This window comes from Heteronotia binoei, chromosome 20, assembly GCF_032191835.1.
Source record: "Heteronotia binoei isolate CCM8104 ecotype False Entrance Well chromosome 20, APGP_CSIRO_Hbin_v1, whole genome shotgun sequence".
NCBI lineage: Eukaryota > Metazoa > Chordata > Lepidosauria > Squamata > Gekkonidae > Heteronotia > Heteronotia binoei.
Genome location: NC_083242.1, coordinates 11101488 through 11128431, shown reverse-complemented (window position 1 = coordinate 11128431; position 26944 = coordinate 11101488). Strand labels below are relative to the sequence as shown.

Here is a 26944-nt window from a genome sequence, read left to right as displayed (position 1 = left end):
ATTTATATCCCACTCTCCACTCTGAATCTCAGAGCGGCTCACAATCTCCTCTACCTTCCCCCCCTCCACAACAGGCACCCTGTGAGGTGGGTGGGGCTTAGAGGGCTCTCACAGCAGCTGCCCTTTCAAGGACAGCCTCTGCCAAAGCTATGGCTGACCCAAGGCCATTCCAGCAGCAGCGAGTGGACGAGGGGGGAATCAGAGCTGGTTCTCCCAGGTAAGAGTCCGCGCACTTAACCACTACACCAAACTGGCTCTCTTCACGTGGTTTCCATTCACTTATTAAAAATCTTTGGCTGCTGCTTAGCTGAAGGGCCTCATGGCGACTTACAACGTTAAAACCGGTAAGGTGAAAACAATGTACAAATATGAAAGATTAGCATAAAAAAATATAAAACATTAAAATACACAGCTATCTCCATGCCACCAGTGAAACAGCCCAAACGTGTGGTTACCTTCCAAAGGCCAACCAAAACAATTGGGCATTGCATGCCCTGTGGAAACTAAACACGTCTGAGAGCGCATTCCACAGGGTAGGGAACACAGCTGAGAAGGCCTTTCTTCTGGAGAGGAGGCGGCTGAGAGGTGATATGATCACCATCTTCAAGTACTTGAAGGGCTGTCCTATAGAGGAGGGTGTGGAATTGTTTTCTGCGGCCCCAGAAGGTAAGATCCGAACCAGTGGGTTGAAATTAAATCAAAAGAGTTTCCGGCTCAACATTAGGAAGAACTTTCTGACCGTTAGAGCGGTTCCTCAGTGGAACAGGCTTCCTCGGGAGGTGGTGGGCTCTCCTTCCTTGGAGGTTTTTAAACAGAGGCTAGAGGGCCATCTACCAGCAATGAAGATCCTGTGAATTTAGGGGGAGGTGTTTGTGAGTTTAGAGCGGTTCCTCAGTGGAACAGGCTTCCTCGGGAGGTGGCGGGCTCTCCTTCCTTGGAGGTTTTTAAACAGAGGCTAGATGGCCATCTGACAGCAATGAAGCTCCTGTGAATTTAGGGGGAGGTCTTTGTGAGTTTCCTGCATTGTGCAGGGGACTGGACTAGATGACCCTGGAGGCCCCTTCCAACTCTATGATTCTGCTGATCGCTAACTGAGCTATCCTGGGGTCAGGCACCTGCAAGAGACTGAAGGGGGGGTTGTAATGAAAGAGGTGGTCCCATAGGTATGAGGCTCCTGGAGCATTATGGGCTTTAAAGGCTTTAAAGGTTCACATGGACCCCTACTCCAGAGGTGGCCAAACTGTGGCTCAGAAGCCACACGCGGCTCTTTCACACATATTGTGTGGTTCTTGAAGCCCCCACCAGCTCATCGGCCAGCTTGGAGAAGGCATTTCTCTTTTTAAATCATGTCGAGAAACCCCTCCGCCTCAGACCCTGGAGAGCCACTGCCAGTCGGAGTAGCCCAGGGGTGGCCAAACTTGCTGAATGTAAGAGCCATGTGCAGTAAATCTCAGATGTTGGAGAGCCACAAGATATGAGCGTCAGATGTTTGAGAGCTGGAAGGAAGGAAGGCAAATACATGGAGGGGGGAGGGAGAAGTGAAAAGAAAGCAACTTGAAATGCCTTCTCCAGGACTCTGGCTGGCTTGGAGAAGAAGTAGAAGATATTGGATTTATATCCCGCCCTCCACTCCGAATCTCAGAGTGGCTTACAACCTCCTATATCTCCTTCCTCCACAACAGACACCCTGTGAGGTGGGTGGGGCTGAGAGCTCTCCCAGAAGCTGCCCTTTCAAGGACAGCTCTGCGAGAGCTCTGGCTGACCCAAGGCCATTCCAGCAGCTGCGAGTGGAGGAGTGGGGAATCAAACCCGGTTCTCCCAGATAAGAGAGCTCTGGCTGACCCAAGGCCATTCCAGCAGCTGCGAGTGGAGGAGTGGGGAATCAAATCCAGTTCTCCCAGATAAGAGAGCTCTGGCTGACCCAAGGCCATTCCAGCAGCTGCGAGTGGAGGAGCGGAGAATCAAACCCAGTTCTCCCAGATAAGAGAGCTCTGGCTGACCCAAGGCCATTTCAGCAGCTGCGAGTGGAGGAGTGGGGAATCAAACCCGGTTCTCCCAGATAAGAGAGCTCTGGCTGACCCAAAGCCGTTCCAGCAGCTGCGAGTGGAGGAGTGGGGAATCAAACCCGGTTCTCCCAGATAAGAGTGCTCTGGCTGACCCAAGGCCATTCCAGCAGCTGCGAGTGGAGGAGTGGGGAATCAAACCCGGTTCTCCCAGATAAGAGAGCTCTGGCTGACCCAAGGCCATTCCAGCAGCTGCGAGTGGAGGAGTGGGGAATCAAACCCGGTTCTCCCAGATAAGAGAGCTCTGGCTGACCCAAGGCCGTTCCAGCAGCTGCAAGTGGAGGAGTGGGGAATCAAACCCGGTTCTCCCAGATAAAAGTCCGCACACTTCACCACTACACCAAAATGGCTCTCCCTTAAGACTAACACAATTCTGTTCAAGGTATGTGCTTTTGTGTGCATGCGCACTTCTCCAGAAACATAGATTCTGATACACAAGTAGATGCATATCTGAAAAGGAGTGCATGCACACAAAAGCTCACACCCAGAACTTTGTTGGTCTTAAAAGTGCCGCTGGACTCAAACTTGGTTCTGCTGCTTCAGACCAACACAGCTGCCTACCTGGATCTCTCCACCTGTATGTAAGGCTTGAGGAAGTTGGTTTCAATGCACCTGAAGAAGCGTGCATGCGCATAAAAACTCACACCTCAAATAAAACTTTGGTGGCCTTAAAGGCGCAGACTCAAACTTCCCTCTACTGCTTCAGGCCAAAACGGCGACCCACTTGAAGCTCTCTACCGATACGCAAGGCTTGAGGAAGTTGGTTTCAAAGTATCTGACAAACCGTGCATGCGTATGAAAGCTTATACCCCAAATTAAACTCTGCTGATCTTAATGGTGCCCCTGGACTCAAACTTTTCTGCTCCAGACTAACACAGCTGTCCTTCTGGATCTAAAATCTGTGCTGTTCACTCCAATAGGTTCTCCAGGGTCTCAGGTGGCAGACTTCCGCCCCCCACCCATGCAGCCGCCTGATACGGAAACAGACCCCTGGTCAGTCCATCAAGATCAGAACTGACTGGCAGGGGCTCTTCAGATGGAGCTCTTCCCCATTCACACTGAGCCAGACCCCCTTCCCCATCTGTTACTGTCTAACCCAGGGGTGGCCAAACTTGCTTAATATAACAGCCACAGAGAATAAACGTCAGATGTTTGAAAGCTGCAAGACATCAATGTCAGATGTTGGAAGGAAGGAAGGAGACAGGCATTTTAAATGCATTCTCTGAGCCACCGGCTTGACTCTGACTGGCAGAGGCTCTCCAGAGTATCAGATGAAGCTCTTGCCCATTCACACTGAGCCAGACCTGAGCCAGGGGTGACCAAACTTGCTTAACATAAGGGCCACATAGAATAAATGTCAGGTGTTTGAGAGCCGCAAGACATCAATGTCAGAGGTATGAGGGAGGGAGGGAAGCAAGGAAGGCAGACCCGGGGGGGGGGGGGTGATGAGGAAGAGGTGGAAAGAAAGCAACTTTAAATGCGTCCTCCAAACCACTGGCTTGGAGAAGTGATTTAAAGAGACAAATGCCTTCTTCAAGTCAGCCGATGGGGGCCTGGAGAGCCACCAAATATGTGTGCAACAGCCACATGTGGCTCCAGAGCTGCAATTTGGTCACCCCTGGCCTGACCCTTCTTAACTAGAGATCCTGGGGCCTGGAAGCCCCCCATTCCTGCATGCCAAGCAAATCCTCCCCTAGCGAGCGAGCGATGGCCCTTCCTAAAACAAGAGAAGGAGTTCGTGGAGGAGGAGAAGGGAAGAGTCCTGGGATGAAAAAGAAACTGAAAGGGGACAAAGAAAGGGAGGGGGCCCTTTGCATGTGTCAGTCAGGAGCGTGAGCTGGGGGAGAAGGAAAGACGAAGACATACAGACAGACAGACATATAGATAGGAGCCAGAAAGCAACTTTAACTTTAAGTGCATTTCCCAAGCTGCCAGCCGACTTGGGTTGGAGAAGTGATTTAAAGAGACAAATGCCTTCAAGCCACCCAGTCTGTGGAGGAGGAGAAGGGAAGAGTCCTGGGATGAAAAAGAAACTGAAAGGTGATAGAGAAAGGGAGGGGCCTCTTTTCATGTGTCAGTCAGGAGCATGAGCTGGGGGAGACAGATAGACAGACAGACAGATGATGTGGAGAGAAAGCAACTTTAACTTTAAATGCATTTTCCCTTGGGGCCCCTGGCATGTGTCAGTTGGGGGAGAAGGGAAGACAACTGGGGGGGAGCCAAGTGCTGGTGGGGGAGGGGGTTTGCTAAGCAACAGCAGGGCAGCCCGAGGGCGGGGAGGGGGGCTGACAGGGGTCTGGGGGAGGGAGGGGGTTGGGCGAGGTGGGGGGGCGGGTGGGAGCCCCCCCCTCTCTGCCCAGCCGGGGAAAGGGGAGGGAAGAGGGCGGCTACTCACCGCCTGCACCCATCCTCGCCCCCTCGCCTCAGCCTGGGCCCGGCCTCTCGTCTCCTCCGGCCCCCTTTCCAGACCGTCCGCTTCGGCGGCGGCGGCGGTTCCGGCTCCCTTCCGGCCTCGGCCTTCTCGGCCCCGCCCCCCAGGAGGGCGCCTTCCGGCCCGCGCAGAAAGCCCAGGCGCTAGGGAGGCCCTAGAGAGAAGGAGCCGTTGCGCAGCTCGAGACTTCCGGCATCCACCGAAAGCGAACTGTCAGGACCGACAGAGAGAAGCGTCCCTGAAAGCGACACCAATCCAAAGCTTGGTCTTCTTACAGATAGATCTAGGTGGGCAGTCGTGTTGGTAGGGTTGCCAGTCGCCATGTGAGGGCAGGGGATCCCCCAGTTTGGAGGCCCTCCCCCCACTTCAGGGTCATCAGAAAGCGAGGAGAGGGAGGGGAATGTGTGCTGGGCACTCCATTATTCCCTATGGAGACCTATTCCCATAGAGTATAATGGAGAATTGATCTGGGGCTCGGGGAGGGGGCAGTTTTTTTTTAGGTAGAGGCACCAAAATTTAAGCATAGCATTCTGTGCCTGTCCTCAAAACACCCCCGTTGCTCCTGGCTCCACCCCCAAAGTCTCCTGGCTCCACCACCCAAAGTCCAAAGATATTTCTTGCGTTGGACCTGGCAACCCTACATGTTAGTCTGAAGCCATAAGAACATCAGAGAAGCCATGCTGGATCAGGCCAGTGGCCCATCCAGTCCAACACTCTGGGTCACACAGTGGCCAAAAAAACCCAGGAGCCATCAGGAGGTCCACCAGTGGGGCTAGAAGCCCTTCCACTGTGCCATAGAACAAAGCTGGAGTCCAGGGGCACCTTTACGAACAATAGAGTTTTATTCACAATGTAAGCTTTCGTGTGCTAGAAGCACATTTCATTTAGGGTTGCCAAGTCCAATTCAAGAAATATCTGGGGACTTTGGGGGTGGAGCCAGGAGACATTGGGGGTGGAGCCAGGAGACAGGTTGTGACAAGCATCACTGAACTCCAAAGGGAGTTCTGGCCATCACATTTAAAGTGACCCCATGCCTTTCAAATGCCTTCCCTCCATTGGAAATAATGAAGGATAGGGGCACCTTCTTTGAGGGCTCATAGAATTGGACTCCCTGCTCCAATCTTTTTGAAACTTGGAGGGTATTTTGGGGAGAGGCACTGGACGCTATGCTGAAAATTTGGTGCCTCTACCTGAAAAAAAAACACCAGCCCCCCTCCCAACAATGTTCCCTCTAAGCTGCAGAGTCTTGTGAGCAAAAATTCTACTTTGTGAGCTACTGGCATTAAAGCTGTGAGCTACTGCAGAAATTAGCTTGCTCTGGGGCCATTTTTCCTGAGCTAAAACGAAAATGTGTGAGCTGGAAGCTTAAAACCTGTGAGCTAGCTCATGCTAACTCAGCTTAGAGGAAACACTGCCCTCCAGAGTCCCAGATACCCGGATTCTCCATTATACCCAATGGGGGAAAGTCTCCATAGGGAATAAGGAAGTGACCAGCAGACATTCCCTCCCTCCCAACACACACTTTCTGATGACTGAAGCGGGGGGGGGGGGGGAGGCCTCCAAACCAGGGGATCCCCTGCCCACCCCTGGAGATTGGCAACCCTAACTTCATCAGACAACAAGATGGGATGAAATTAGCAGTCCTACATATAGAGAGAGTGGAGAGTGAACTAGTATGCAAAAAAAAAAAAAAATAGTGAAAATTGTTTTACCAGATTATTAAAAGTATAGGAATTTGGAGTCTGGCAATTGCCTTAAAGCTGCTGCTGAATTATACCCATCTGGATATATCTTGGCTTCTTTGTAATAGTAGTAGTGGTTGGGATTAAATCCTTCCCCCCTCCTCCCCAATATTTTTTTGACATTAAAAGGTAAGAATGGGGACTAAAAGGGGGGGTAAGCCGCACTCCAGTTGATACCGGAAGTGCTTTGCCTCCTTATCTTCTTTGGGGCAAGGGTACCGGAGCTCTTGGGGCATAGAGAAGCTACGGGGAAGAGAGGACGCCGCTCTAGCCACGCATCAAGGAATTGATGGAGCATCTTTTTTTTAAAGTCCTCCAGGCTCTTTAAAGCACGTGATCCCCCTTCCCTGGTGGAGGACGCGTGTTTCCGCTGCGCAAAGTGCGCAGGATGGGTCGGAATGCCTTGCTCTCTGTGCTTATAAAAAATAATATTCGATATACAAGTATTTTTACATCCAGGCATTAGCATTGCAAGACGTCATGTAGGGAAAAGCGCTTTAATAAATACTTATTATTTGTTGTACTAGTAACTGCCATTTAGGGTTGCCAAGTCCAATTCAAGAAATATCTGGGGACTTTGGGGGTGGAGCCAGGAGACTTTGGGGGTGGAGCCTGGGGCAAGGTTGTGACAAGCATCATTGAACTCCAAAGGGAATTCTGGCCATCACATTTAAAGGGACCACACACCTTTTAAATGCCTTCCCTCTATCTGAAATAATGAAGGATAGGGAGCTCATAGAATTGTACCCCACAGTCCAATATTTTTGAAACTTGGAGGGTCTTTTGAGGAGAAGTGTTGTATGCTAAGCTGCAAATTTGGTGCCTCTATCTCAAAAAACAGCCATCCAAGAACCCCAGATACCCGTGGATCAATTCTCCATTATTCCCTGTGGGAATCTGTCTCCACCCCCAAACCAAAGGGGATGAACACAGTGAAGTTGGGAAGCAGGGGAGACCCCCGTTCTACAAAAAAGTCAGTTTCAGTGAAATTTACAAGAATATGCTGTAGTTGTTCAGTACAAGGAATTTTTTTTAAAAAACTCACTATTGAAGGAATATCTCATGCTATTTTATAACATATAACGTAGATATCCAAAATTATAAATCAAAATTACAATAAAGCATTTCCCATTTTTCTTCATGAAAGAGTCCACGTAGAGCAATGGTCCCCAACCTTTTTGGCACCTGGGATCCATTTTGTAGAAGAAGATTTTTTTCACGGACCAGGAATAGTTTCAGAATGATACAATTATACACTTTATTTCTATTAGTTTGGTGTAGTAGTTAAGTGTGCGGACTCTTATCTGGGAGAACCAGGTTTGATTCCCCACTCCTCCACTTGCAGCTGCAGGAAGGATCCTGAGTTAGCCGTAGTATCGCAGGAGTTGTTCTTGAAAGGGCAGCTATTCTCCATGCTGTCCTTCACCACCGCAGTCCAACAAATTAAAAACAGGTTGCTAGATACTGAGCGCCAAGACCTATACAGTCTGGCTAAGAAAACTTGTTCCCCACTGAGTTTTGAGATCTCTCTTAGTACTGGGAAAATGGCCTCATATCTATCCGTCTTGTAGGTGCCACAGCAGCGGAGAGCTTTTTCCCTTGCCAGATGCAACGCCATGCCCTCTGCCATTCTTTATGGCAGATTTAACAAGACAGCCTACTCAGTCAGATACTGGCTCTGTAAGCAAAAATGTGTGGAGTCAGTTACTCATATTCTTTATTGTAATTTGTATACAGATCTTCGTCACAAGTATTTACATCCTCTTTTAGTTAACATGGTAGATCGTTCCAATGCACTTAAGTTCTATAATCTTTTGAACGATACTTCATCTACCGTAGTGTCACTGAGAAAGCGGCTAAGTTTCTTTATTATGTTTTAAAGGCACGCCAGAGGATCTCATAGATAAACATAGACTGGGCTTGCACAGGGGACTACATTGACCTTTTAGTACATGCAGTACCTCTAAAATAATTTATGTTTTGATGTGTCCATGTTTGAAATATTATACAAGGTCTAGCATGCGTAGCCTAAGGGCACGCTTCCTGGAGGACTGATCCCGAGTCCGTCTGGGAGTCCAGGAAGCTCCGATTGTTCAGGACTGTACAATAATGCAGCATACTTTTGAGGATCTCCAATGTGCAGTGGTGTATGCCTTTAAGGGACACCGATTCAATACAGAGAATGCACCAACAATTTTGTTGCAGAAGGAAGCCTTCTTCATTCACAGAATTCCGGACCATGTCTCCTTGGGGCTTAAATGCTTCTCTGGATTTGTCAGTATTTGTTTAAAATTATGTTAAAAAAAATATGTATGCATCATCTGATTTAGAAGAGGGGGCTGAACCTATGTAATTGCTAACAGCTGAGTGAGACCATTTAATGCTGGGGTGTCGAGCTCATTTGTTATGAGGGCCTGATCTGACATAAATGAGACCTTCAGGGGCCGGGCCATGTCGGGCCGGGCCATGTGTGTACCTATTTAAGTTTAGGTAGTAGAGATATAAATTTTGATAAAGAACACAGACAAACACAATTTTTTTTAACTTAAAACATGCTTAAAACATTAGCATTCATTGGTCTTAAATGTGCTTTCTTTGTATTTCGCCCATGGGATCCAGGGAACCGGGCAAAGGAAGCTCTGACTCTTTCCTTCCTTCCCCAGGGTGGGTGAGGGGGAAGCCTCAGTCAATAGAAGGAAGAGAGGTTTGGCTTAGTAGCTCTGCTGTGTGATTGAGGGAGCCTGGCAAAGCAAGCTCTGCCTCCTCCCTTCCTCCCCAAGGGAGGAGCCTCAACCAATGGAGAAAATAGAGACTTTGCTCTGTAGCTCCTGTGCAATTGAATAAGCTTTTGCAAAGCCAGCTGTTATGCAGAAGGAAGCAAGAAAGAGGGAGAAGGAAGCAGATGACAGCCAATTGCTCGGGGGCCTGATAGGAGCCCTCCGGGGGCTTGATTTGGCCCCTGGACTGCATGTTTGACACCCCTGATTTAATGCATACCTCATGGGGCTTTGTATTGAGAATCCTTCGTGCAAACAAGAAATGTAAGCCATTGCATGTGAGCTGTTGCCTTAGCACGGGGTTCTCTTGTAAAATGAATTCTCATGTAAAATGAATGTATGAACACTGATTTAGTTTTCGATATTTATGGATATTTGTGGGAAAGCAGTTTATTTATTTATTATTTGTTTTATGTTAAGTTCCCGATAAAAATACAGGCAGCCAGTGGAAGTGGCAAATGAAACACAAACCGAACCTGGGACTCGTGTCGCCGAACCTGTTGGATGGAGGACCGCTAACTCTACACCAGTTGAATATATGGTACACCTGCATCTCTCAGGAAACGAAATATACAGACAGCAGGATATAGCTACCTATCAGTTACAGCACTGAAAGTGAATTTCTTTGGAACTAGAAGAAATAATTGCTGGACTTTGAGCTCAGCTGGGCCGCTTTGATTTATGTTTGATAGTTGTTTTGAGTAGTTCCTATGAACTGACTAAGAGCCCCGTGGCGCAGAGAGTTTAAGCTGCAGTACTGCAGTCCTAAGCTCTGCTCATGACCTGAGTTCGATCCCCAGCGGAAGCTGGGTTTTCAGGTAGCCGGCTCGAGGTTGACTCGGCCTTCCATCCTTCCGAGGTCGGTAAAATGAGTCCCCAGCTTGCTGGGGGGAAATGTAGATGACCGGGGAAGGCAATGGCAAACCACCCCGTAAAAAAGTCTGCCGTGAAAACGTTTTGAAAGCAACGTCACCCAGAGTCGGAAACGACTGGTGCTTGCACAGGGAACCTTTCCTTTCCTTTTGAGCAGTCAAACCCAGCAACTGAGGCCAGGTCAATGCCCTTTGGCGCAGAGTGTTAAAGCTGCAGTACTGCAGTCCAAGCTCTGCTCATGACCTGAGTTCAATCTCCAGCGGAAGCTGTGTTTTCAGGTAGCTGGCTTGAGGTTGACAGTCTTCCATCCTTCCGAGGTCGGTAAAATGAGGACCCAGCTTGCTGGGGGGAAAGTGTAGAGGACTGGGGAAGGCAATGGCAAACCACCCCGTAAAAAGTCTGCCGTGAAAACGTTGTGAAAGCAACGTCACCCGAGTCGGAAACGACTGGTGCTTGCACAGGGGACCTTTCCTTTTCCTTATGAACTGATTGCATTAAAGAATTACATGCATTTGTTTAAAGCTTGTTAATCTCACAGTGTTTTCTTCTTTGTTTATCCACCTGGGGATTGGCAACCCTCGTTGTAAATGAGATTCAGCAAGCCTCAAAGTTTTCAGAGGCACCTTGTTTTTTATTCCTCCTGCCCCCACCACAGTCTTGCAGTTTCAAGATGTGCCCACCAGGCGGGGCTGCATAATCAATGATGCTATCAACGATGCTTCCCGCCAGGGATGGAAACCGAAGCAAAAGCTTACAGCCAAATGCTGCAAAAATATATGCAAGGGCAAAAAGTATGTATTAAAGTGCTGTAAATCTAAATTGTGCAAAATTCTTACAACATTCAAACACGAGCTGTACACAGACTGCCTAAAAATACTCTCTGCAGACTTGAAAAACCAAAAATTGAAAGTCCATGTAAAGGTTCATAACAAATTGAAAATCAGTTATTTTCTCCTTGCGCACGTGAAGTCTCAAAAATTCAGTCCAGTCATCCCGAAATGGAGGAGCGTGACGGATAGCCCACAATACCAAGCCGTTTCCCAAGAGGGCTTCATCAGACATAATTCTGGGACAATTCATACAGATCAGAGCTTTTTTTGTAGCAGGAACTCCTTTGCATATTAGGCCACACACCCCTGATGTAGCCAATCCTCCAAGAACTGACAGTAGGCCCTGTAAGAAGAACCCTGTAAGCTCTTGGAGGATTGGCTACATCAGGGGTGTGTGGCCTAATATGCAAAGGAGTTCCTGCTACAGAAAAAAAGAACGCCCTGCATACAGTCAAAAGCTCACTTCAAGTCTTGCAACAAGACTGGTGCATTCATTCTGCTTGGGTTATGCCGAATGCACACCCCTACTCTCTGCCTTCTTAAGGCAGAGAGAGAAGGCTTGTTTAAACACCTTTCTTTGTCTCCCCGAGCCAGCTCAAGGAGGGAGGGGAAGAGGCATTTAAACATACCTCCTTGTCTCTGCCTTCCCATTCTTGAGTCCCCCTGCTCTCACAGAGTTGTCCTTGAAAGGGCAGCGTCTGGGAGAGCTCTCTCAGCCCCACCCACCTCACAGGGTGTTTGTTGTGGGGGAGGAAGATAAAGGAGATTGTGAGCCGCTCTGAGACTCTTCAGTGGAGAGTGGAATATGAATCCAATGTCTTCTTCTATTGGCTGAGGCTCCTCCCCTTCTTGGTCCCCTGGGGAAGGAAGGAAAGAGCCAGAGCTTCCTTTGCCCAGTTCCCTGGATCCCATGGGAGAAATACAGATAAAGCACCTTTAAGTCCAACAAGTGCTGTTTTAAACATATTTTTTTTAAAAAATCTTTAATTGTGTTTGTCTGTGTCTTCAATAGGTATTCACATGGCCTGACCAGACATAGCCTGGCCCGACAAGGTCTCATTTATGTCAGATCTGGCCCTCATAATAAATGAGTTCGACACCCCTGCTTTAAAGGCTTACTCCCCTGTAAATGGATCAGCTGATGGGCAGACCCATAGTGCTGATAGCTTGACATGGGAGCTCTCCTTTTCACTCCCTCCCACTACAGAGAAGTGGGAGCAAAACGGAGCGCTGAAACGGCTGCCCAGCAGGCTTTTAAATCCAGCAGCTGACTGGCAGCTTCGCCTGTCAGCTGTTAGGTTTAAATGGCTGGCAGCTGTCTTTCGGGACAGCTGAATGAACCTGAATAAAAGCCAAATAAAATTGGCTTTTCTCGGGGTCAGCTATATCGACAGCAAAATACAGATACCAATAAGGTATTTCTCAGATATTAATTTGGCTCCATTTATGCCAAATGTGCACCCCTAAGAGAGTCAATTTGGTGTAGTGGTTAAGCGCACAGACTTTTATCTGGGAGAACCAGGTTTGAGTCTTCGCTCCTCCACTTGCAGCTGCTGGAGTGGCCTTGGGTTAGCCATAGCTCTCGTAGGAGTTGTCCTTGAAAGGGCACCTTCTGGGAGAGCTCTCTCAGCCCCACCTACCTCACGGTGTGTCTGTTGTGGGGAAGGAAGGTAAAGGAGATTGTGAGCCACTCTGAGATTACATAAGAACATAAGAGAACATAACATAAGAGAAGCCATGTTGGATCAGGCCAATGGCCCATCCAGTTCAACACTCTGTGTCACACAGTGGCCAAAAAAAAGGAGGTTCACAAGTGGGGTTGGAAGTCCTCCCACTTTGCCCTCCCCCAAGCACCAAGAATACAGAGCATCACTGCCCCAAACAGTTCCAATAATATGCTGTGGCTAATAGCCACTGATGGACCTCTGCTCCATATTTTTATCCAAACCCCTCTTGAAGCTGGCTATGCTTGTAGTCATCACCATATCCTGTGGCAGTGAATTCCACATGTTAATCACCCTTTGGGTGAAGAAGTACTTTTTTTTGTCCGTTCTAACCCGACTGCTCACCAATTTCATTGAATGCCCACGAGTTCTTGTATTGTGAGAAACGGAGAAAATTCTCTACTTTCTCCATCCCATGCATAATCTTGCAAACCTCTATCATGTCTCCCCTTAGGCAACGTTTCTCCAAGCTAAAGAGACCCAAGCATTTTAACCTTTCTTCATAGGGAAAGTGTTCCAAACCTTTAATCATTCGAGTTGCCCTTTTCTGGACTTTTCCCAATGCTATGAGGGGGATATAAATCCAATATCTCCTCCTCCTCCTTCTCCCTTCTGTTTAGCCTGCTATTCTCCCTTCCTCTGCTCTTCCAGGAATTGCTCGACCCCAGCTGGGAACAGCACGTGCGGGACACCTGTGGATTACCTTTTCTTTGCAAACGGTATGCTTTCTTTGTGAACGGTATGCTTGATGACTGGGTAGGCTGTAGGATGTGTGCCGGACTGCTGCTGAGACAGATTTTATTTCACTGGAGGTGGGGAAAAGGGATCTCTTAGAAATGTTGAGTTTTTTCTTCCAAAGCTGAAGAGCTTCCTCCTCGCTGGGCTAGCTGAGTAAACACCTGAAAGGAAAGGAAAGGTCCCCTTTGCAAGCGCCAGTCGCTTCCAACTCTGGGGTGACGTTGCTTTCACAACGTTTTCACAGCAGACTTTTTTACGGGGTGGTTTGCCATTGCCTTCCCCAGTCCTCTAAGCTTCCCCCCCCCCCAGCAAGCTGGGGGCTCATTTGACCGACCTCGGAAGGATGGAAGGCTGAGGCAACCTGAATCCAGCTTCCGTCGGAATCGAACTCAAGTCGTGAGCAGAGAGTTCAGACCTGCAGTACTGCTGCTTTACCACTCCGCGCCACGGGGCCGCTAAACACCTGAAACCCCACTGTTAATATTGATTAGATACTTAGGTGGTTGCAACCTCCTTCCACGTGCTGCTAGTGAAATACAAATCGTGCAGAATAAATAACTGGGGTATGTATTTTTGAGAGCAGAAATCAATCGTGTCCTCATAACTATGTTTGCAAGAAAGGAGGAAAGGTATTTAGGCAGGGGTGTGAAACTCATTTGTTATGAGGGACGGATCTGACATAAATGAGTCCTTGCTGAGCCAGGCCGTGTGTGTCATGAAATGGAATGCCGGGTAGCAGAGACAGAAACTTTATAAAGGACACAGACAAACATGAAGATTTATTTAAAAAAAAACTTAAAACATGCTTAAAAGATTAGCACGCTTGCAACATTTTTGTTGATTTAACAATGTCCGATAACTGACAACTCTTGCTCTGAATTATTGCAACAAAATCTGGAGACAATGTCTGTGCCGTAGCAATCTTGAGTATGCTGTTCAGGTGTTATTCAGGTGTGTGTCTATAAGTTGCAAGCCTACTTTTGATTTATTGACATTGATGACAGAAATCTCATGGTTAATGCTTTGAGCCGTAAACCCAGGGGAAAGTATGAAATGGTGGGGCATTTGCAAGCTTTTGTACGTAAATTGCTTCAGGTGCTGGTTAGCCAATGGAGAAACTAGAGGCTTTGCTCTGTAGCTCCTCTGTAGACGGCACACCTTTTCAATGCCTTCCCTCCGTTGGAAATAACGAAGGATAGGGGCGCCTCCTTTTGGGGCTCATAGCATTGGACCTCCTGATCCAATCTGTTTGAAACGTGGGGGTTGTTTTGAGGAGAGGCACTGGATGCAATGCTGAAAATTTGGTGCCTCTACCTCAAAAAACAGCCCCATCAGAGCCCCAGATACCCATGGATCAATTCTCCATTATACCCTCTGGGTCTCCGTAGAGTGCCCAGCAGACATTTCCCTCCCCCCCCCCCTTTCTGATGACCCTGAAGCAGGGGGAGGGCCTCTAAACCGGGGGATCCCCTGCCCCCAAAATTGGGGCTTGGCTACCCTCTAGATGACCCTGGCTCTCTCGGGTGCTCACTGGAAGGAAGGAACAGTTTAATTTAATTGAATTTGTAATTTATACCCCGCTAGGCGGGCTCAGAGTGGCTTATAACATTAAAACATTGCAGTAACAATAAATACAAGAGCCTCGTGGCGCAGAGTGGTAAAGCTACAGTACTGCAGTCGGAGCCCTCTGCTCACAACCTGAGTTCGATCCCTGGCGGAAGCTGAGTTTTCAGGTAGCCGGCTCGAGGTTGACTCAGCCTTCTATCCTTCTGAGGCCGGTCAAATGAGTCCCCAGATTGCTGGGGGGGAAGTGTAGATGACCGGGGAAGGCAATGGCAAACCACCCCGTAAAAAGTCTGCCGTAGAAACGTTGTGGAAGCAACGTCACCCCAGAGTCGGAAACGACTGGTGCTTGCACAGGGGACCTTTCCTTTACCTTTTTAACAATAAATAAAACATCCAGAGTTGAGCACAACAAATTTAAAACATCTCATAAGCATAATACATAAAGTAGAGGGTCACAACTCCAACAATAACACAGCCAGAAGCCACCGTTCAGCAGTTGGTACGACTTCAGCCGGTGAACACCACTTAGCACAGCTTCAGGTCATTGACGCCACTCAGGCCTTTGACCAACTCAAGCACAAGGATAGTAAAGTGCCGGGGGAAGGTTTCAGAGGACACCCTGTAGATTAAAAGCTTGGCAGAAGAGCTCTGTCTTACAGGCCCTGTGAAACTTAGGTAAGTCCCGCAGGGCCTGGATCTCCAACGGGAGCTCATTCCACCAGGTAGGGGCCCAGACTGAAAAGGCCCTGGCCTTAATTGAAGCCAACTGGGTGTCCTTAGGACAGAGGATCACAAGAAGATGTTGTGTCGATGATCTCAAAGCCCGGGGGGGCGCTATTATGGGAAAAGGCGGTCCCGATGTGGAACCAAGAGGAGTTCCAGCAGGTTGGGAGAGAATGAGATGAAGCTGATTATTCATCCGTAAAATGCACAAACCAGAATAGTTCAGGAGGCTTTCATGCAGAAGGAACAACACTGCGGTGTTAATGACTCAGCTCAGGAGGAGAATTTTTGTTAAGAGGTGAAGTGACTCCTACACTGACAGCCTTGTTGCCTTAGACCAGGGGTGGCCAAACGGTGGCTCGGGAGTAGGGTTCCCAATCCCCAGGTAGGGCCAGGGGATCCTCTGGTTTGGAGGCCCTCCCCCCACTTCAGGGTCATCAGAAAGCGGGGTGGGGGAGGGAAATGTCTGCAGGACACTTCATTATTCCCTATGAAGATCAATTCCCATAGGGGATAATGGAGAATTGATCTGCAGTTATCTGGGGCTCTGGAGGGGCTGTTTTTTTGAGGTAGAGGCATCAAATTTGCAGTATAGCATCTGGTGGCTCGTCTCAAAGTACCATCCAAGTTTCAAAAGGATTGGAACACGGGGTCCAATTCTATGAGCCCCTAAAGAAGGTGCCCCTATCCTTCATTATTTCCAATGGGGGGAAGGCATTTAAAAGGTTTGTCGTCCCTTCAAATGTGTGGCCAGAACTCCCTTTGGAGTTCAAGTGTGCTTTTTACAACTTTGCTCCTGGCTCCACCCCCAAAGTCTCCTGGCTCCACCCCCAAAGTCCCCAGATATTTCTTGAATGGAACTTGGCAACCCTACTCGGGAGTCACATGTGGTTCTTTTACATGTATTGTGTGGCTCTCGAAGCCCCCATTGCCCCATCTCGGAAAAGGCACTTCTCTCTTTAAATCACTTCTTCGAGCCAAGCCAGCCGACAGCTTGGGAAATGCATTTAAAGTTGCTTTCTTTCTACCCCTCCCTCCCTCCTTCCCCATCTATTTGCTTGCCTGCCTTGTGGCTCTCAAACATCTGATGTTCGTCCTATGTGGCTCTTACATTAAGCAAGTCCGGCAGAGATATGTTATTTATTTAAAAATTTATCTCCCATCTTTACTTGTGGTTCACAGCGGCTTACAAGCAATGTTCCATCTAAGCTGTGGAGTCTTGCGAGCAAAAAAATCTCCTTCGTTAGCTACTGGCATTGAAGTTGTGAGGGAGTGGATTTGGCTACTGCATCAATTAGTGTGGCCTGGGACCATCCTCCCCTGAGCGAAGACAAAAACATGTGAGCCGGAAGCTTAAAAAACTGTGAGCTAGCTCACGCTAACTCAGCTTATAGGGAACACTCCCTGGAGGCATGTTTGCACACACCGTTCCGTTTTCTGACTCTGTTCTAAAGTCCCAGCCAAATGGCATTTTTTTGTACATGCACTGGGCGGGTGGGGGGAAATGCCATGAAAAGGGAGGGGGGAAGTTGTGCTAGCAGGGACTTTAGAACACCCACAGCTGGCCTGCGCATGCGCAGTTCCCACATGAGATGACACAACAATGAACTCTGCTGTTAGATTCAAATGTTACCGTCCCTTATGATCCGCTTACTGGTTACTGTGGCCCCCCAAGCACCAAGATACAGAGCATCACTTGCCTGGGACAGAGCGTTCCATCTATACCTTGAGGCTAATAGGCACCGATGGACCTCTGCTCCAGATGCTTATCCAGTCCACTCTTGAAGCTGTCTGTGCTTGTAACTGCTTCCTGCAGCAGTTAATTCCATGGGAGAGCCAGTTTGGTGTAGTTGTGGTTAAGTGTGTGGACTCTTATATGGGAGAACTGGGTTTGATTCCCCACTCCTCCACCTGCATCTGCTGGAATGGCCTTGGGTTAGCCATAGCTCTGGCAGGAGTTGTCCTTGAAAGGGAAGCTGCTGTGAGAGCCCTCTCCAGCCCCACCCACCTCACAGGGTCTCTGTTGTGGGGGAAGAACATATAGGAGATGGTAAGCTGCTCTGAGTCTCTGATTCAGAGAGAAGGGTGAGGTATAAATCTGCAGTCTTCTTCTTTCAGTGTAGAAGGACTTCCTCTTCTCTTTTCTAAGCTCATCGGTTTAATTGCGTGCCTACAAGTTCTTGCATTGATCTGTACAGATCTTGTTTGTACACAGGAACTGTTCTGTAATTATTTCCTTTCTAAGGCCACTGTTCTCTCCCCGAACCATTAAAGAAAATCTATTGCCAAAAATCAAAGGCTACCACTGTTTACATCTTTGTGCTATTTTCAATCTGGGGCTAAATAGGTTTATTTTCTGCATTTTTAATGTAATGTTTTCATGTTACAGCCACGGGTGGGTGAGTTTTTAATCGATTTCTCAAAAACGGATCGTGACGGCTCCATCCGTGCATTATTTATAGATGGGGACCCGGGGAGGTGGATTTACTAACCTCGGCAGCATTGCTTCCACAAGAGAAGCCACCCTCTAACTCACACATTCTGCATTCCTTTTAACTTTGCCGGCATCAATGCTACTTGGAGAAGAGGGAGAGACTTGGCCTCTGACCCCTCCCCCACAAAATCGGGGGCAGACACAGTCATCGGGACATGGACTTGTTTGGAAGGGGCCGTACATGCCCAAGGTCCCCCCAAACCCAGAGCCAACCTGCATTTAAGTTTCTGCTTAAAACTATTGGGTCAAATGTACAAAAATATCTTTCACCTTGCAAAAGCACAGAACCTTTTTCAGAAGGAGGAGGAGAAGAAGAGATTTATACCCCACCCTTCTCTCTGAATCAGAGTCTCAGAGCAGTTTGCAGTCTCCTTTACCTCCTTCCCCCACAACAGACACCCTGTGAGGTGGGTGGGGCTGAGAGAGCTCTTACAGCAGCTGCCCTTTCAGGGAGAGCTCTGCAAGAGCTATGGCTGACCCAAGGCCATTCCAGCAGCTGCAAGTGGAGGAGCGGGGAATCAAACCCAGTTCTTCCAGATAAGAGTCCGCGAACTTAACCACTTCACCAAACAGGCTCTCCCTGATTCTCCATGTTTAACAAACTACCCTGCGCTGGGTGGCAAAATTTCTGGCAGCTGTCATCAGATCCCGTGACAACTTTTGCAGTAGCGACCTTCGAAGTTCTTCCATGTTTTTCTGTGGAACGAGGTTTCTCGTGGATCAAAGGTTTGGTGGTTTATTACTCTGGTTGCAACAGTTTACCGGTTCACAAGAAGATGCCATTCAGACAAATTAGAATAATTTGCCTTCCCTCCAGTGGTAACACGGGAAAGAAATTTTACTTATGAAAGTAGAAGCACATCTTACATGACGTATTCATGTAGGTACATTTAACGAGTTAACTTCAAAACAGTTAGCTTGCTACAGCTCCAAGCCCAGGTAAAACAGAGCAGAAGAGAAGACCTATATAACAGGCGTGGCCAACGGTAGCTCTCCAAATGTTTTTTTGCCTACAACTCCCATCAGCCCCAGCCATTGGCCATGCTGGCTGGGGCTGATGGGAATTGTAGGCAAAAAAAACATCTGGAGAGCTACCGTTGGCCCCCCCCTGCTATATAAGATAAAACACAGAAGGCAATCACAGTGGCTCAATATCTAACCCAGGGGTGTCAAACTTATTTGTTATGAGGGCTGGATCTGACTGAAATGAGACCTTGTCAGGCTGGGGCCATGTGTCGTAAAATATAATGCCATGTAGGAGACAGACAAACACAACAATTTTTTAAAAACTTAAAAGATGTTTAAAAGATTAGCACTCTTGAAATATTTTGTTTGACAGTTTCTGAGAACTGACACCTCTTGCTCTGAATTATTGCATCAAAATCTGGAGACAATGTCTGTGCTGTAGCAAGCCTGAGTATGCTGTTCAGGTGTTGCTCAGGTGTGTGTCTATAAGCTGCAAACCTACTTTTGATTTATTGGCATTCATTACAGAAATCTCACAGTCAATGCTTTGAGCCTAAGATCCAGGGGGAAACATGAAATGGCTGGGCATTGTGAGCTTTTTGTACATAAGTTGCTTTGTGGAGAAAAGAGAGGCTTTGCTCTGTAGCTCCTGTGCGATTGAGCGAGACTGGCAAAGCAAGCTGAGCTGCAGAAGGAAGCAAGAGGCAGAGAAAGAAGCAGATGACAGTGAGATGCTTATGGGCCTGATAGGAGCCCTTCAAGAGCCTGATCTGGCCCTCAGGCTGCACGTTTTGACACCCCTGCTCTAATCAATGAGGAGGTTGGGTCCAACTGCCCGTTGCATCCAAGTGAGAGAATTCTCTTAACCCTTTCCCTCCCTGATCCTCTTGCGTGCAGCGTTCCAATATAGAACAAAAATACCAGACTCCCCCTTAGCAGTGTTCCCACTAAGGCGAGTTAATGTGAGCTAGCTCACAGGATTTTTAGCCTCTAGCTCACCCATTTTTATCTTACCTCAGGAAGGATGGTCGCAGAGCAAACTCATTGATACAGTTGCTCAGATCTTGAATGCCAGTAGCTCACGAAGTAGAATGTTTGCTCACAAAACTCCACAAAACCAAACCCTGGAGGTCCCTCTTACTAGATGACTCTGGAGGTCCCTTCCAACTCTATAATGAAGATCCTGTGAATTTAGGGGGAGGTGTTTGTGAGTTCCCTGCATTGTGCAGGGGGTTGGACTAGATGACCCTGGAGATCCCTTCCAAGTCTGATTCTATGATTGAACAGCTTAGAGGGAACATTGCCCCTGAGGGCTGCTTACAGACCTCTTACAGTTAAGGCATCCAGCCCCATCACACCATGGCAAATAGAAGGGGAAGACATGGAAGTAGTGACAGACTTCACATTTCTGGGATCACTGCAGATGGTGACTGTAGCCATGAAATTAAAAGACATTTGCTCCTTGGGAGGACAGCTATGCTGAACCTGGGCAGTATAATAAAGAGTAGAGACATCACCCTCCCAGCAAAAGTCCATATAGTCAAAGCGATGGTATTCCCAGTAGTAATGTATGGCTGTGAGAGCTGGACCATAAGGAAGGCCGAGTGCAGAAGAATAGATGCTTTTGAGCTGTGGTGCTGGAGAAGACTCTTGAGAGTCCCTTGGACGGCAAGAAGATCCAATCAGTCACTCCTAAGGGAGATCAACCCAGACTGTTCCCTGGAAGGTCAGATGCTGAAGCTGAAGCTCAAATACTTTGGCCACCAAAGGAGAAGGGAGCACTCCCTGGAGAAGACCCTGATGCTGGGAAAGACAGAAGGCAAAAGAAGAAGGGGACGGCAAAAGATGAGATGGCTGGACAGCATTACTGATGTAACGAACACGAATTTGAGCAGACTTCGGAGGATGGTGGAAGACAGGAGGGCCTGGCGTGACTTTGTCCATGGGGTCGCAAAGATTCGGACTCGACTGTGCGACTGGACAACAACAAAAACAGTTAATCTTTGCCCCACTGAGGCCTTTTAGATCTTTGGCTTTTCCTTTTCCCACACTGCTATGGTGTTGCGGCCCTGATCCGGAGAGCCCCGGCTAGCCCGATCACATCAGATCTCAGAAGCTAAGCAGGGTTGGCCCTGCCTAGTATTTGGAGGGGAGACCACCAAGGAGGACCAGGGTCACACGACGCGACAATCAGGCAATGGCAAATCACCTCTGACCGCTTGTTGCCTTGAAAACCCCAGCTGTGACTTGACGGCCCCTTCCACCTTGGTGCAGTCATGTTCTCTGGTGCTATTTAGATATCTGTTTTTCTCCCTGTGGCGGAGAACGTTAAAGCTGCAGGACTGCAGTCCTAAGCTCTGCTCATGACCTGAGTTCGATCCCCGGTGGAAGCTGGGTTCAGGTAGCCGGCTGCAGGTTGACTCATCCTTCCATCTTTCCGAGGTCGGTCAAATGAGGACCCAGCTTGCTGGGGTGGAAAGTAGATGACTGGGGAAGGCAATGGCAAAACCACCCCGTAAAAAGTCTGCCGTGAAAACGTTGTGAAAGCAACGTCGCCCCAGAGTCGGAAACGACTGGTGCTTGCACAGGGCACCTTTCCTTTCCTTTTTTCCACCATCAATATGCATTTCAGTGTGTCGTGTTGATCCTTCTTCTTATGACTCTTGCATTTATGCAGATCTTTAAGTGTCATTTCTGAGAGCAGTCTCTCTGTAGACATCTTTTCAGCACAGAGACCTTGGAAAACAATGATCCCCCCGTTTGCACCCTGCTGTTCATTTTTCCTGTTCCCAAGGGGGAAAAAAATGTTTCCCTGAGCATCTCTGCTCCCCTTGAAACTACGAAAGGGGGTGGGTGGAGTCCATTATTTGTGGGCTGCTAGCTTCACGCTTTCCTTTAAGGGTCACAGGGCATAAAACCCTTGACAGTTCCTCCAGCAACCCTTCCTTACAAACACTCAGTCATCAAGGTAATGGTTTCTGCTCGCTTTCATAGACCCCCAGTTTAAAAGCAGACGAAGAAGAGCTGATTTACATAGCGGAACCTGCAGTGAGAGAAAAACAAACACTTGTTTCTGCGGAAGCGTCTTTCTCTCTTTTGAATCTCAACCCCCCCACCCGCCCCGCTTTCATGCCGTGAGTCACACTGTGAAAATAGCCGTATTTGTTCGATTACGTTGTTCTAATATCAAAGGAAGCTTTGCGGCTGACTCACGGCCTGGGGTTGCCAGGCCCGACAACAAATATCTGGGGACTTTGAGGGTGGGGCCAGAAGACTTTGGGGGTGGAGCCAGGTGTCATGAGCCCTAATGAGGAGGAGCTGGAAGGGTCAACAGACCTGGAAGAGTTGCCAGCCAGTTCCTCAGCTGAACAAACAGCAACTAGCCCATCAGTCTTTCTCCAGGCACCAGTGTCAGCTGTTGACGATCAATCCCCCTCCAAGCTCTCCTCCTCCCATCTCAAGAGTTCGAAGCAGGCTACGGAAAGAACTTTCAGAGCGAAGACATGAGACACGCCGAGGCTTCAGATCTCTCAGCCCTGAGTTCTAGCAGAGTCACTGCCACCCAGGGAGCAGGCTGATTGAGACTCCCATATAGCTCCCACCCAGGACCTGGTAACCTTGTGGAAGCAACAAGTCTACTCTCTGGCTTGCATCCACACTCCTTCCCTTGGCACCCTGACCTTGTGGCTTTTGGACATTGACTTCTGATTCCGGTTTGTGATTCTGCATTGGTGACCTGGCTCCTGCTTGACTTCCTGGACTTTGACCTTGGACTGGCTTTGGACTCCTGCCTGCCTGCAGCCTGAGAACGTGACACCAGGAGACTTTGGGGGTGGAGCCAGGAGACTTTGGGGGTGGAGCCAGGAGACTTTGAGGGTGGAGCCAGGAACAAGTGTGTGACAAGCACGATTGAACTCCAAAGGGAGTTCTGGCCATTACATTTCAAGGGACCGTGTTTCTTGTAAATGCCTTCCTTTCATGGGAATAATGGAGGACAGAGGCAACTTCTTTGGGGGCTTGTAGAATTGGACCCCCCCCAGTCCAATCTTCTTTAAACTTGGCTACTTTGCAACCGGTCTGCCAGCTGACAGTTAGCTGAGAGGGTGATCTCTAAGGACGACACACAGAATGGTGTGGGATGTTATGATAGGGCAGAAAGATGACAGAGGTGCAGAAAGCAATGCTGGATGCAAAATCTGAGTGACTGAGAATCTCAGCTTATGGTCTCTCTCTTCCAAAGAGCATAAGTTGGTTTTTTGCAGCAGCAGGAACTTCTTTGCATATTAGGCCACACATCCCCTGATGTAGCCAATCCCCCTAGAGCTTACAGTAGGCCCTGTAAAACAGCCCTGCAAGCTCTTGGAGGATTGGCTACATCAGAGAGATGTGGCCTAATATGCAAAGGAGTTCCTGTTACAAAAAAAAGTCCTCTCAAAGAGTAAAATTCTATGCCCTTATGGATGCAGAGATATTGATCTATGGTCAACACCTGCTGAAATCTCAGAGTATCACAAGATGACTGATCGTGGAGCAGCATGTCGTCTTCAATGCCCCAAATTGTTCCCTTCCCTTTCACGTTATTTTTTTAAAATTTTCTTTCAAAATTACCTTCCAAGGATATAAAGACATTTTGCATAGAGGAGTCTCTTACAGAGAATAGATTTTACAATAACAGTGATTAAAGGGAGGAAATCTTTGTAGCAGGCTAATACCAACAACAGGAGACCACAGTGTAATATATTCCTGCTATCTACAAAACTCAGTGGGAGGTGATGCCTTAGAAGATGATGATGATATTGGATTTATATCCTGCCCTCCACTCCGAAAAGTCTCAGAGCGGCTCACGATCTCCTTTCCCTCCCTCCCCAACAACAGACACCCTGTGAGGTAGATGAAGATACTGGATTTATATCCTGCCCTCCACTCCGAAGAGTCTCAGAGCGGCTCACAATCTCCTTTCCCTTCCTCCCCCACAACAGACACCCTGTGAGGTAGATGAAGATATTGGATTTATATCCCGCCCTCCACTCCGAAGAGTCTCAGAGCGGCTCACAATCTCCTTTCCCTTCCCCCCCCCCACAACAGACACCCTGTGAGGTAGATGAAGATATTGGATTTATATCCCGCCCTCCACTCCGAAGAGTCTCAGAGCGGCTCACAATCTCCTTTCCCTTCCCCCCCCCCCCGCCACAACAGACACCCTGTGAGGTAGATGAAGATATTGGATTTATATCCCGCCCTCCACTCCAAAGAGTCTCAGAGCGGCTCACAATCTCCTTTCCCTTCCTCCCCCACAACAGACACCCTGTGAGGTAGATGAAGATATTGGATTTATATCCCGCCCTCCACTCCGAAGAGTCTCAGAGTGGCTCACAATCTCCTTTCCCTTCCTCCCCCACAACAGACACCCTGTGAGGTAGATGAAGATATTGGATTTATATCCCGCCCTCCACTCCAAAGAGTCTCAGAGCGGCTCACAATCTCCTTTCCCTTCCTCCCCCACAACAGACACCCTGTGAGGTAGATGAAGATATTGGATTTATATCCCGCCCTCCACTCCGAAGAGTCTCAGAGCGGCTCACAATCTCCTTTCCCTTCCTCCCCCAACAACAGACACCCTGTGAGGTAGATGAAGATATTGGATTTATATCCCGCCCTCCACTCCGAAGAGTCTCAGAGTGGCTCACAATCTCCTTTCCCTTCCTCCCCCACAACAGACACCCTGTGAGGTAGATGAAGATATTGGATTTATTTCCCGCCCTCCACTCCGAAGAGCCTCAGAGCGGCTCACAATCTCCTTTACCTTCCTCCCCCACAACAGACACCCTGTGAGGTAGATGAAGATATTGGATTTATATCCCGCCCTCCACTCCGAAGAGTCTCAGGGCAGCTCACAATCTCCTTTACCTTCCTCCCCCACAACAGACACCCTGTGAGATGGGTGGGGCTGGAGAGGGCTCTCACAGCAGCTGCCCTTTCAAGGACAACCTCTGCCAGAGCTATGGCTGACCCAAGGCCATTCCAGCAGGTGCAAGCGGAGGAGTGGGGAATCAAACCCGGTTGTTCCAGATAAGAGTCCGCACAGTTAGCAATTTTTCCCATTACAAAAAGGTTTCCCCCTTCCACATTATTTTCATTTATCATTTCAATTTATATACCGCCCTCTGCTACATTCACAGAGCTCAGAGCAGTTAACAGAAGATATACATTATAAGGAGATGAGCCTCGTGGCGCAGAGTGGTAAAGCGACGGCCCTGCAGTCCCAGCTCTGCCCACGACCTGAGTTCAATCCCGGCGGAAGCTGGGCTCAGGCAGTCGGCTCAGGGTTGACTCAGCCTTCCGTCCTTCCGAGGTTAGTCAAAGGAGAACCCAGATTGCTGAGGGGGGTGAAATGTAGATGACTGGGGAAGGCAAGGGCAAACCACCCCTTAAAAAGTCTGCCAAGAAAACGTGATGTGATGTCACACCATGGGTCAATAACGACTCGGTGCTTGCACAGGGGACTGCCTTGACCTTTTTATGCAATATAAAATCCAACAAATAAAACCGTTAAAAGCAGAGGTGATATCAGGTGGCACCAAAATAAGTACAATATGTATTACTGTCTCATAGCAGGTGAAAGAAAGCAGGCTGGGACAGGAAGGACCAGAGAATGGCTTTTTCTTGTAGTAGGAACTCCTTTGCCTATTAGGCCACGCCCCCCTGATGCAGCCAATCCTCCTGGAGCTTACAGTAGGCCCTGCACTAAGAGCCCTGTAAACGCCTGGGGGATTGGCTACATCAGGAGTGTGTGGCCTAATAGGCAAAGGAGTTCCTGCTACAAAAAAAGCCCTAGAACCCATTGCCGTCCTCCACCCAAAGGCCGGCGGAACATCTCTGCTTTGCAGAATTGCACCAGGTCCCGCAAGGCACGATGTTATTTGAGAGCCAGTTTGGTGTAGTGGTGAAGTGCGCGGACTCTTATCTGGGAGAACCAGGTTTGATTCTCCACTCCTCCAGTTGCAGCTGGCCTTGGGTCAGCCACAAGTTCTCTCAAGGTTGTTCTGCTCAAGAGCAGTTCTGGGAGAGCTCTCTCAGCCCCACCTACCCCACAGGGTGTCTGTTGTGGGGAAGCGAAGGGAAAGGAGATTTCAAGCCACTCTGAGACTCCTTTGGCTATATAAATCCAATCTCTTCTTCTTCTTCTTCTATTTGGCAGAGCTTTCCAGCTAGTCAAGGACAGCCAGAGGTTTTCAGGGATACGGATCACCAGTAGATTGTTCTCAGTAGAGCGTAAATCTCTTTTTTGGGGGGGGGGGCAGCATACCATTACTAGCAGAGCCAGAGTAAACAATGCAAAACGTAAGCAACAATTGCCCACTTTTCCAGCATGTTCAGATCTTGTCGAATTCTAGCTCTAACCTTTAGGATCGTTTGTCGCGCCTATTTGGTGTCCTCTGCAGATTTCATGAGCAGCCCTTCCACACCCTCATCCCGATCATTTATAAAAACATCACAAAGTACTGGGCCCAGAACCGAGCCCCGTGGCACTCCCACTGGTAGGGTTGCCAGCCTCCAGATGGGGCCTGGAGATCTCCCGCTTTTACAACTAGTCTCCAGCTGGTGGATATCAGCTCCCCTGGAGAAAGTCAAACAATGAAAGTTAAACAACTACTGGGATATGCTGGCTAACAAAGTTTAATAAAACCATTTAAAAACCTTCATATATTTTAATACTTCAAATTGTAACAGAGGTCCAATTTTAACATCCCTGTATTGCAAAAAAAAAAAAGTCTATGAGCACCCGGATGTAGGCTCATTTCGTCAATAGACTTCCTCGGGAGTAATCCTTGAATGCAGTAATGGAAGAGCCAGTATTTCCTTCGAATTTCTATTGAGACACTCTCCAGCTTTTACAATTGTTGTATAGACAGTTGCAGTTGGAGCCTGAGAGATCAACAGCCTTCCATTAGGGGTTACCCTGTGTCAGATTAAAAATGTCTCCTTGCTAAGCTCTGACAAGCTTTGGAGAAAGTGT

At 48.4% G+C, this 26944-nt stretch overlaps 2 protein-coding genes across 2 annotated transcripts in view; both read right to left on the bottom strand.

Annotated features, from left to right (window-relative positions):
- Positions 1–4575, bottom strand: part of LOC132588590 (E3 ubiquitin-protein ligase RNF216-like) — a 285209-nt gene extending 280634 nt beyond the window's left edge. The window contains exon 1 of the mRNA XM_060261021.1: positions 4459–4575. The gene's annotated coding sequence lies outside the window, so the exon portion shown is untranslated. The remainder of the gene's footprint in view (positions 1–4458) is intronic.
- PDAP1 (PDGFA associated protein 1) overlaps positions 1–26944 on the bottom strand; it is a 465345-nt gene that overhangs the window by 135119 nt on the left and 303282 nt on the right. The window lies entirely within an intron of this gene.